The following is a 13,368-nucleotide window of genomic DNA, read 5'->3' on the forward strand; positions in this document are numbered from 1 at the left end:
TTTTTGCAACACGTGGTCTGCCAGAAAGAATTTGGGTAATATATTTTTCCTGTATCAAAGTTCTTAATGTCATTTAGAAGAACAGAGCACAGCACAACAGGTGTGGCACATCAAATTTGTCGATGGGGAGGACAATATTTGTGAATAAGATTTAATGTTCTCAAGTTTACAAAGTCAATTTAAACAGAGACGTTATAAACAAGTGGAAATCTTCTAAAGGTAAGAAATTTTCCCCTTTATCTCATAACATAGTAAAATCGTACAATACCTCAGAAATGTAAGTATGTACTCAGAGAGATCGTCAAGAGGATATATCTACATTTTGATGTTCCATCTGGTGGAAATTTTTAAAACATCATGTTCATCAATTACAACCATTAATCATGAATCAAATGTTAGAGAGGAAACCTTTCCAAAGATAATTGAATCAAATGAACCAATTATTCGCCAAGAATCTTGACCACCCAATGTAGATTCAGATATCGTTCTTACACCAGGTCAGAATAATGTTAGGATACTTCCAATAAGATAAATAAAGGAAAGCCCCTTGAGAGATTAAATTTTAAAGTTTTGTACCAAGTCAAGTAAAGAGGGAGGAGTCTATTATGTATTTGTGTGTAAAGTGATAGAAGGCGATAACGCTACGTGTATCTAGGGCAACATTATTGCACATTACATCATTCGAACGTTTTCGACTTTAATTATGTAATGTAAGTGTCAATAATGTTTCTTACGTACCTCAATACAACTCTAAAAGTTCATGTATAGTAATGAGATCAGAGCCTTTTGTATTGATTGTCATTTGCTCTATTTAATCGATTATACAATTATGTGTTTACTGCATGACATAAGAATTTACTCAGTAGAACCTCTAATGTGCATATGCAAATATTGAATATTTTATAATACTGATGACTATTACAACAAGAGTCGGCAACATCGTATGGGATAGAATATTCAGTACTAATTATACATATATTTGCAGGTAAGCAGCAGGGATAAAGGCTCTTGTACGGCAAGGATATCAAACATTAAACCAACCAAGTAGTAATTGTCCTCAATATAGTAGAACGCAATAGGAATGACATAGGATATAATCATTCACTGTCTTCTTGTTAGCCAAAGAAGTTGTCACTGCGCAAAGCAGGTGGTTACATTATTACAATTTATATTTTACTTTAATCCCTACTACAGAGTTAAGGTATTTCAACATTTGGTCCTTTTTGCATCGTACTATGACCAGACAGAGGGTATAATATTATTATTATTATTAATATTATTATTATTATTATTATTATTGTTTTTATTATTATTATTATTATTAGCTAAGCTACAACCCTAGTTAGAAAAGCAGGATGCTACAAGCTCAATGGCTCCAACAGGGAAAAATAGCCCAGCGAGAAAAGGAAATAAGTAGATAAACTATATGAGAAGTAATGAATAATTAAATTTATATATTTTAAGAAGAGTAAAAAAAAAAATCTTTCATAAATAATGCATAAAACTTATGTCAGCCTATTTGATTAACATAAAAGCATTTGCTACAAATTTGAACTTTTGAACTTCCACAGATTCCACTACCCGATTAGGAAGATCATTCCAAAACTTAGTCACAGCTGGAATAAAACTCCTATAATACTGTTGTTGTTATTATTATTATTATTATTATTATTATTATTATTATTATTATTATTATTATTATTATTATTATTATTAGCTAAGCTAAAACCTCGTTAGAGAAGCAGGATGCTATAAGCTCAAGGGCTTCAACAAAGAAAAATAGCCCAGGTAGGAAAGGACTAAATGAGAAGTAACGAAAAGTTTATTTTTTTATTTCAATAGGAGTAACAACAATAAAACGAAATCTTTCATAATTAAAGCCTGTTTAACATAAAAACATTTGCTACAAATTTTAACTTTTGAGCTTTTGCCGATTCTACTACCCAGTTAGGAAGATCATTACAGAAATTAGTCACAGCTGGAATAAAACCTCTAGAATACTGTGTAGTATTAAACCTCATGATGGAATAGGCCTGACTATTACATTAACTGTATACCTAGTATTAAGAACCGCATGGTACTTTCCGGGGAGATATGAAGCAAACAATGGTCCGAATTATGACAAATCTTATGCAACATGCATAACGAACTAATTAAATTATGGTGCCACCGATCAGGAAAAGAAAATTTAATAGACCGTAAGTTTTTGTCCAACAAATTACAATGAGAAGCAGCAGCTGAAGACCAGACAGGAGAGAACAATACTCGAAACAATGTAGAATAAAAGAATTAAAACACTTCCTTAGAATAGATTGATCACCGAAAATGTTACAATAAACCGGTTTTTTTTTTTTTTTTTTTTTTTTTTTTTTTTTTTTTTTTTTTTTTTTTTTTATCTGAATGAGACACAGACCGAAGGTGTTTCTCAAAAGTGAATTTTTTTTCATGAATCACACCTAAAATGTTGAGTGATACAGTGTTAAAGAAACATTATTATTATTATTATTATTATTATTATTATTATTATTATTATTATTACTTGCCAAGCTACAACCCTAGTTGGATAAGCAGGATGCTATAAGCCCAAGGTCTCCGACAGGGAAAATAGCCAAGTTGGGAAAGGAAATAAGGAAAAACTACAAGAGAAGTTTAAGAACAATAATAATATTGAAATTAATATTTCATACATGAGCTATAAATCTTGAAAATAACTATCGGATAAAAACTTCAAAATAACAAGAGGAAGAAAAAATCAAGATAGAATAGTGTGCTCAAGTGTACCCTCAAGCAAGATATCTCTAACCCAGGAAAGTGGAAGATCAAGGTACAGAGGCTATGGCACTGACCAAGAATAAAGAACAATGGTTTGGTTTCGGACTGTCCTTCGACTAGAAGAGCTGCTTGCGATAGCTAGAGAGTCTCCTTTACAATTACCAAGAGGAAAGCAGCTACTGAACAGTTACAGTGCCATAGTTAACCTCTTGGGAGAAAAAAAAATGTTTGGTAATTTCAGTAATATAGATAATATGGGAGTTATGTAAATGAAGTAGTAATCAGTTAGATTTGAGCTACCACAAATACATTCACATAATGGAGTAACATTACCGATTCCCTTACAGGTGATAAAAGCTCTTTTTTGGTAACTTGCACAAATTTACAGATAACTTCGTAGCTAAGAAATCTGCAGTCTTTATAAAAAACAAAGGAAAAATACCATTTTGGTCTAAACCTCCATGAGCATCAAGGTCCATTAAGAGAGCTTTAATTTAATGAGATCGAAAATCTAAACTAGTTGGTTCAGACTCAGGAAAACGGGAATGGGGAAGATCAATGCTCTTATTATTATGCTTACTATCAGACAAATCAGCCATAAGGGTTGCCTTTTCCTGTGGACAGTGAGTGACAGAACCATCTGGTTCAAGTAAAGGAGGAACTGTTGCATCTACACTAAAGAGTGTAGATTTAATGGTAGCCCACTACTATGTTCCTGGGTTGTACCAGGAAGAGTTTCTTTTATGGTTAAATTGTATTCCTATTGATTAGAAGCATAAACTCTCTGAGCAAAAGCTCTAAGCTGAGTATAGTTATTCAAAGTCAAATCTGATCTGTTACCTTTCTAAACATGATAGGCCTCCTGCTTCTCCAAATAAGCACGTCTATAATCATCATTGAACCATGGTTAGTCTTTTAATCGGTACCTTAGCACTCGAGAAGGGATACACCTACTAATAATGTTAACTACATTCTCATTCAAAGAAACAACAGGATCAACACGTATATATAATTGTGACCAATTCAAGTCCCCCAAAAATCACTCAAAATGCCATTCCAGTCTGCTTGAGATATATAAATCTTACATGAGTACGATACCAAGGAAGTATGATACATCAAGGACAGGCTGCTCAGTCCTCACCTCTAATGAAATCAAGGCAATATCAGATATCCCAAGTGGAAAACCAACCTTACTTGTTATAAGGATAGGGGAGTCGGTTTATACAAGGTCCAAGTAGTTACAAAGTAGCCTCTACACAGCCAGATTCAGGGACAAAGTCTAAAACCCTTAAGCCATTGCGATCAGTAGGAGACACAGAATTTAACCACTCTGGGTGGTGAGTTTTGAAATCACCCATATGAAAAATAGAAGGGCAATTGAATACTGAAACATAAACATTTATGACTGCATTCATTACCAACAAGCTTTCGAGAAACCCATCTTTCCCATAATCAGGTCTGAAACATGAGCATAAACACAAATTTAATCGACACTAATCTGTTAAATAGTCAGATTCAGTTTATTTTGATAGAATCATAACTACAGTTGTTATGATTCTTGCAGAATACTAGTAGGTAGTAGGTTGGCCAGGGCACCAGCCACCCATTGTGATACTACCGCTGGGGAGTTATGGCGTCCTTTGACTGGCTAGAAAGTATTACACTGGATCCCTCTCTCTGGTTATGGCTCATTATTCTTTCCACATTCTTCTCTGACCTCATACACCTGAAAACAATGAGATTGCCAAACAATTCTTCTTCACTGAAGGGGTTAACGACTGCAATGTAATTGTTCAGGGGGTACTCTTCTCTCGGTAAGGGTAGAAGAGACTCTTTAGCTGTGGCAAGCGGCTCTTCTAGGAGAAGGACACTCCAAAATTAAACCATTGTTCCCTATTCTTGAGTAGTGCCCTATCCTCTGTACCATGACCTTCCACTGTCTTGGGTAGAGTTCTCTTGCTTGAGGATACACTCGAGCACCCTATTCTATCCTATTTCGGTTCCTTTTGTTATTTGAAGTTTTATAGTTTATATATGATAGATTTATTTTAATGTTGTTATCATTCTTAAAGTTTTCTTGTAGTATATTAACTTATTTCCTTGCCTCACTGAGCTATTTTCCTTGTTGGAGCTCTGGGGCTTATAGCGTCCTGCTTTTCCAACTAGGGTTGTAAGCTGGCCGGATATAATAATAATAATAATAATAATAATAATAATAATAATAATAATAATAATAATATTCAAGAGATTAGTGTTATTGATTTGTGTTAATATTTGCGTTTTAGTCCTGATGATGGGAGAGATGTTCCCTAAGTTTTGGTTGTTATAAGATTATCCAAGATATTGAAGTTCCTGATTTCAATCGTCTTTCTAGTGAATACAAAGCTTTCTAAAAGTGAAAATACCTTTCATTATAATATAAATTGATTCCACACACACACACACACACACACATATATATATATATATATATATATATATATATATATATATATATATATATATGTATGTATATATATATATACATATATATATATATATATATATATATATACATACATATATATATATACAGTATATATATATATATATATATATATATATATATATATATATATATATATATATATATATATATATATATATATATATATATATATATATGTATACACACACACATATATATATATATATATATATATATATATATATATATATATATATATATATATATATATATATATATATATATATATATATATATATATATAAAATGTGTGTATTTATCTGTATAAGGTTTTGTGTGTATACTGTATGTGTGAGTTCAGGTGAGCGTATGAGATATTGTGTTTGCATGCATATATACAGGAAAGTAAAATAATCAAATATCAAAGAGAAGTAATAGGTATTTTTTGCATGGAAACACATTTGAGAAATATAAGATTAATATGCAGCACCCAACAACTGAATAGAGTTATTGAGTTGTTTCTACTCTATTGAATGTCCTGCCGAGGCCCGTGGTCTGAATGAGAATTATTCCCCTCTTTCATCTCTAACGCAATTCGTTACAGTTATAAAATGCGATATTCATTAATTCCAAGGGTAATGGAGCAGGATCGCTTTGGACAATAAAGTCATCAATTCTTCCTGCCAAAGAGTCAACAAAAATTTACCGGGGAATAGACGTTTTCCTATATGCATTGTAATATGTCTGTGGGGACATACTGTTCGGAGTTTATTAAAAGTCTCCTTTATTGATGAGCATTAATTGCTACGATAGTTTGTCTAGACTTATAACCACATCTCTCTCTCTCTCTCTCTCTCTCTCTCTCTCTCTCTCTCTCTCTCTCTCTCTCTCCAAAACAATAATCCCAGTTTGAAATGAAACAAATGATTTTTTACCCAGCTTCCCCAAGTGTAATTACAAACTTGCATTTTTAACTGGAAAGGTATTCTGGAACTATTTTCTTTAAAACTTTAGACCCCATTTTACTGAAAGAAAAGATGATAGTTTATTAAGATCGCTGTAGCAAATGAAACAACATCCTCTTTCCTGAAATGTAATATTGCATTAATTAATATGACTTTGTTACTTACTATGGAAAGTATTTAGTAACCCAGAGATAAATGATAATTTTTGCTAAACATTTATTCACATAATGAAACCATGAAATTTTTATGTCAATAAATAATGAATAAATAAGTAAATAAAAGCATAGGAGAGCAATGTTTTCATTGCACGAGATAATCTCTCTGGTAATTAGTGTATACGGTAATGAAATAGGTTCAATTGATACTCGGCCATTATCCTATTCTGTTCACGTTTCGTAAATGTTGACAAGGTTTTTATTAGGTTACGATTTTCCTTTCTCATGAGAAGTTTCAGTTAAAATATCTTCCAAATTATTAATTGGACAATTATCGTAACTGAAAGGGATTAATAGTTTAGAAATGTTATTTAACGAACCATTGCCGAAGTTTGTGTGCCAGTCACTATAAATTGCGTTTTCGTTGATAAGACCTACTGTACACCTGTCTGTCATTGTCAGACAAGTGTGCAGTGGTGACTGAATACGTAAGGAATGGGGTGTAATTCGCCCGATGCCCAAAGAGATAATTTGCGGAACTATAACTTTGTATACCAACACTTCATGCATTTAACCTTCCATTTCGTGTGAAATACTGTCAATATAACTTGCGATAAATGGATTTTAGGTTCGCTATATAAGAAACTTTGCAGTCAGCAAATAAGACAATAAACATACACAACATAGTCTTAGTTATATTTGAGATGCATCAGATATTATATACTAATATCAATTTTGGTGAAATATTTATGTCTATATACATCAGTATACATAGATAATGGATAACTGAATATATGATGACGAAAATGAGCATTATTTTCAGTAATCGAATAGCATGAAACCCCACATATTATCTAATAATTGGCTGCTTGTATTTTTTTTTTTTTTTTTTTTCTTTTTTTTTTTTTTTACATTGCAGCTCTTCCTTAAGATTGGTTGACTGACAGCTCAAAATGTAAAGGAAGCATCATCGCTCCTCCTCCAACATAAAAGAAGAGAAAGTAGACGAGGCTGTTCTAGTTCTTTCTGCTCCGTTCCTCCTCCTTTCTATGCCTAGCAATCTGCAAGTCAACTCTAGAAATGTTATAAATCCTACGGATACATTATACCCGCCATCTACTTAGATAAAATAAATTTTGGAAGTGAAGTATAATGGTAATTGGAAATGGTTCTTTTGTACAACAATAAGTGACAACCGTGTTAAAGAAAGTACATCTGTAATAAATGAAATGGTTAATTATTACATGTTTAAAACACATGACGTAATATGGCATTGTGGATGAAGATGCTAGCGTGAGATTTGCTGTAGTCATATAAAATCATAACAGGATGTACTTTGCATCCCTCGGCAATGTAACATTTTTCTGAAACGTCAACACCAATGCATACCGTGTGAAAGATTGTGTCGTCACAGGATGCAGGTGTCTTCCGAGAAAGAATGTAAAGTTTCCATATTGTGTTTAAATGCTGAGACAACTAAGCATACGATATCTGTGATATCGATAATTTTAGGCAGTTCATATCTATACTTTACCTGAATTGGTCATCCGACCAAACCAGCTACACTCCTGTGATGGAGATGTTTAACACTGTTGTTTTTAGAGAGTAAACGATTTTAAAGTTACAAAGATGAACTTTATTTTAAGACTTAACATCTCAAACAATACATACTCAATGTGTGCTTATAACAATAGCACACTAATAAATGGTGGCAGCGCTTAAACTCTAAGAACCAGAGAAAGATCTTCAAGAAATTAATAATAATAATACTCTAAGAATTAGAGGAAGATCTTCAAGAAATCAAAAATAAAGCTGTAAAAACCAGAGAAAGATCTTTAAGAAGTCAACGTTAATGAATCTACAATTTTGACTAAGTAACATAGTCCATCGAAGTCTACAACATTTGATGAATGTTATACATACAAACTGATGAACTGGATCTTCAATCAACATCCTAGGAAACCCAAGGACTGACGTTCAACGCTTACAAAACATATCCAGGAAGCACTACATTCAACGGAAACTCGGACGATACATCGCTAACAAACATCAAGAGAGAGAGAGGATATGACGACATCACACAGAACCATATATAAGCTAAGTACAATTTTCAAATTCATTCCAGTTTGGGCAGTGAAGTGTAGTTATCACGAGTCGTTAGTCGATTATTACTGGGGTGAGTGGTTTTCTAATCTTTTATTTTCCTTTCATTAAAGGAAACTGTGTTCAACTCCGAATTCTCATCTAGAATTTTTTCTCTCTTTGTGCTAATTCCTTTTTCTTTCAGAAATTTACGGGAAATATCTTTGTGTTCCGTTTTCTTTCAGAAATTCTCGGGAAATGTCTTGGGATTAGTAACATTGTTTTGGGGAATTTTATTGTAATCTTTGTCAGTGGGTACTTATGTGTTTACGCAGTGGACGTCTGTATTCATATAGATATTTTGATAGAATTGCAAGGGGTCGAAGAGATAGGAAAAGAAATACAGCAGTCATGACGCCCCCTGTAAGCCCCACTCCTGGACCTAGTGGCGTAGGACAGATTAATCCCCTCCCAATTGTGACGCTTGTAAATGCCAGGTCTGCAATCCTTCCTTTTCAGGGTCGAGTTAATGGGTTCTTGCCTCAAAATGTGGAGTCATGGATTTCATCCGTCGATGCCCATTTAAATGCCAAACAAATCGTAGACCCTTTTGTACAATTACAAGAAGCTAAAAGTTTTATAGTTTTTTTCTAAGGGGGATGCGAGTGCGTATTTAAGAGGTGTTTTATTTCAAGAAGCAGTTACCTGGGATGATTTCAAAGTTAGGTTACGCGCTGTCTATGGGGGTGAAGAAGCCTTGGATGTAGTATTAACGTTAAGAAATACACTTAATCAAGCCACTATGAATCGGCTTAATGTTATTGAGAGAGCAGCTCTCATAGCTGATAGGCTTAATGAATATCAGGATATTTTAGGTAATTCCAATTGGGTTACTAGAGATAACATCTCCGTGAAAGATTATTTACGATTAATGTATTTAACTTGCATGACACTTATGTTGCCTGAAGCTTTAGTGCGGTGTTTTGATAAAAAGTTAACGCCTGCAAGTACGGAATTGGATGTATATAAACAGATAAAAAAACACATGTCTAAGTGTCCAGATCTCGATCCCGTGTTAACTCAAGTTTTTGCAAAGAATGAAACAAAGCCACAAACAGTGAACGTAGTTAATAATAGTCAAGTAGCGGGAATGACCTGTTATAATTGCAAACGTCAAGGTCACTTAAGCTCGGACTGCAGAACGAAATTCTGCTCGATACATAATAGTTCGACACATTCATACAATCAATGTTACTCGCGTAAGACACAACAGAATCCCAGAAATACACAGTCAATTCCACAGTCAGTTCCATATGGAAATCAAAAGAAAAATCCTCATTTTAACAATAAGAAGAAACAACCAAATGTCAATGCAGTTCAGAGTCCGAAGCAAACAAACACTTCTTCGAATATCGCTGAGCCTGGGTCGTCAAACCAGACCTCGCAAGGTCAGACTAATTTTCAGAATGTGCAGAGCATAGCAAATACCACATAGTTAACTCCAGTGGGGAAGAGAGTGATGTTGGGTCAAGGTCATTCATGTCAACATCAATAGTATTGAATAATCAATTTAATGTTTTATCAGATAATTGTGAGGCAATAGATTTTCCTATGAAACACACGGCCGAATTAAGTAAAACAGTGCATGCTCCCGTAGATTTGCAACGAATTCATACAATAATAAGCCAAAATGAGTTACGACCAACCTTATATACTGTAAATTTAGAACACAAATCCTTTACGTTATTTTTTGACTCTGGTAGTCCACGTAATATCATGGATTTGAAGACACATCATTTGTTGTTTTCGAACTTTCCGATTGAAAAATCCGGAGTTAGACTCTCGGGTATAGGAAATAATGAATTAAATGTCATAGGCATAACTCATGTTCAATTCAAAGTCGGTAAACGCACCTTTGCCGATACATTTGTTGTTGTACAAAACATTGATATGTATCCAGCTGTAATTATAGGATACCCATCTATGGGAAATCAAAACATTATCTTAGCCCCTGCCAAGCACGGCATGTATATCAAAGGGAAATTCTATAAGTCTTTAAATACCTTAAAATCAGTTTTGGATAAAAAGGAGACGACAAATGTAACCGTAACGTACGTTGAAGAACCAATAACTTGTCTCACTAATAAAGAAATAATATACGCGACCCAGCAGAATTCTCGTTCACCCGTAATATCATCTTGCACGCAATCTATCGAGCCAAACGTACCTTCGAATTTAATAGTGCAAATAAAGAAAACATTACCGGGATCTGAAATATTAATCCTTTCCGACACTTTGAAAACTAACGGATTGTCTGTCACACAAGCTATTTATACAGTAGGCTCACATCAACAATGTAATATTGAAGTCTGTAATCATTAAAATACCACTTTAGTAATTCACAAAAATCAACATATCTTGGATGTAGAAGTTTATAAACATCGTATTCTTACCGTTGCTGAAATCAATCACTCACAATCAGTTGCGGATGAATCCCTTTTGCAATCTATTAAAAATAAAATCAATAAAGACATTCAAGACGAAGAAATTCAGCATGAAATTTTTGGACTTTTAACTAAATATCATGATGTTTTTTCCACTACAGATGGATCCTTAGGAAAAACAGATGTGATCGAGCATCAAATATGGTTAAAGGACAAGCAGAAAATTATCTATGTACCCTCGTACAGACTCCCTATGAAATTCCAGAATGGAAAAAAATAATGAAGTAGCTAAAATGCTAGAAGAAGGAGTCATTAGGAAATCAAACAGCCCTTATAATTTTCCATTAATAGTTGTACCGAAAAAAGATCGAACATGGCGTATCTGCGTCGACTTCCGTCGTCTAAACGAGGAGACGATCCCTGATTGATTCCCAGTACCATGTACTGACGATATTTTGTCTTTGTTAGGTCAGAATAAATATTTTACCAGTTTGGACTTACTTAAAGGCTTTCACCAGATATCATTAGAAGAAGATAGTATCCCATACACAGCCTTCAGCACAGCCAGGGGACATTATGAGTTTTTACGGATGCCTTTTGGTTTACGTTGTGCTCCTATAACATTTACAAGAATGATTAACATAGTGTTTGGAGACTTGTTAGGGGATATATTGCATGCCTATATGGATGATCTTGTAATCTTTTCCAACACCTTAGAAGAACATCTACGTAAGTTAGAATTAGTACTACAGAGATTAAGACAACATAACTTAAGGGTAAAGATTAGTAAGTGTGAATTTTTCAAAACAGAATTGGTATATTTGGGTTTCATGGTGTCAAGCCAAGGTCTTAAAGTAGTCCATGATAAGGTGTTGGCTATACGTAATTTTCCCATACCTACTAATGTCAAGGGAATACAGCAATTTCTGGGTTGTAGTGGATATTACAGGCGTTTTATACGCAACTATTCAATAATAACCGCTCCTTTAACTGATCTTACGAAGAAGGGCGTAGATTTCATATGGTCTGAGCATCATCAACAGGCGTTTAATACCTTGAAAGATGAACTGTGTAGTTCTCCTATCTTAAAATTTCCTGACTTCGGTAAGGAATTCTTTATTGCAACAGACGCCTCAGACTTAGGAGTAGGAGGGGTATTGCTTCAGCAATATGATAAACAATTTTTCCCGATAGCTTTTTATTCTCGAAAATTGAGAACTTCCGAAAGTAAGTATGCAGTAATAGACAAGGAAAAGTCGATATGATATCTTTCGAAAGAATTTAGAAGAATCACAAATCATAATAAAAAGGAATCATGATAAAATAAAGAAGCCAACTATTGTTAATTCACTAGTGCATTTTAAGTTCATAATTTACGGTTATCCCGTTAAGGTTCTTACTGACCATAAACCACTAACCGAGTTCTTTAAAGGTTTCAACCACAGCCCTAAACGAACTCGGTGGCATTTGATCATTCAAGATTTTGGCGCAAGAATCGGGTATTTACCTGGGAAAGCAAATATCATTGCGGATGCATTATCACGCAATCCTGTGTCATCTTGTATATTAATAGATATATCAACATCCATGCCTATTGTTAAAACGATATCTGAACAAGAAGATTTAGGCTGGAGCGCTGAATTATTACAGACTGAGCAAAGAAAAGATCAGAAAATAGAAACAATTATAAATGCTTTGAAATGCAATCATAAGGAAAAGGGATATATAAAGTATAGGCAGCAGAATTATATAATCAAAGATAATATTCTGTGTAGGACCGTGACAAGGAAAACCCGCAATACACCACATGTAACTAACGACCAGGTAGTAGTACCAATCTCACTTATTCCCACTGTCCTGAATTGGTTGCATTCAAATCCATTACATGGACACCCGGGGTTCTCATTAATGTCACAGAAAGCCAAATCATTGTTTTATTGGCATGCGATGCTTACAAATATAAAAAGACACATCGCTAATTGTCGCACATGTCAGGAAAACAAAGGGCATACGAAGACACCTGTCAGCCTAGGGGCTTATCCCGTGCCCAATCAACCCTTTGAAAGAATACATTTAGATTTGTTAACAGGATTTTACGAGTCAGACAGAGGAAATAAGCACCTCTTATTAATTATAGATGCTTTAACTCGATATACAGAACTAATAGCGCTTAAAACTAAAACTGCGATTGAATGCGCTAGGAAGTTTTACGAGTGTTACCTTTGTAAACATGGAATTCCACACATGATAATCTCAGACTCGGGTGGTGAATTTAATAATCACTTTCTTACCTCATTGTGTGAATTCCTTAGCATAAAGAAAATAAATACCATGATATATCACCCAGAGTCGAATGGGCTAGTGGAAAGGGCAAATAGAAAAGTTTTAAATATATTAAGAGTAACACTAGGGGGATCAGACCCCAACTGGGATATTGCAATACCGGCGGCACTGAGTACTCTGAATCATTCATATCATATATC

Source organism: Palaemon carinicauda, chromosome 15 (assembly GCF_036898095.1).
Source record: "Palaemon carinicauda isolate YSFRI2023 chromosome 15, ASM3689809v2, whole genome shotgun sequence".
NCBI lineage: Eukaryota > Metazoa > Arthropoda > Malacostraca > Decapoda > Palaemonidae > Palaemon > Palaemon carinicauda.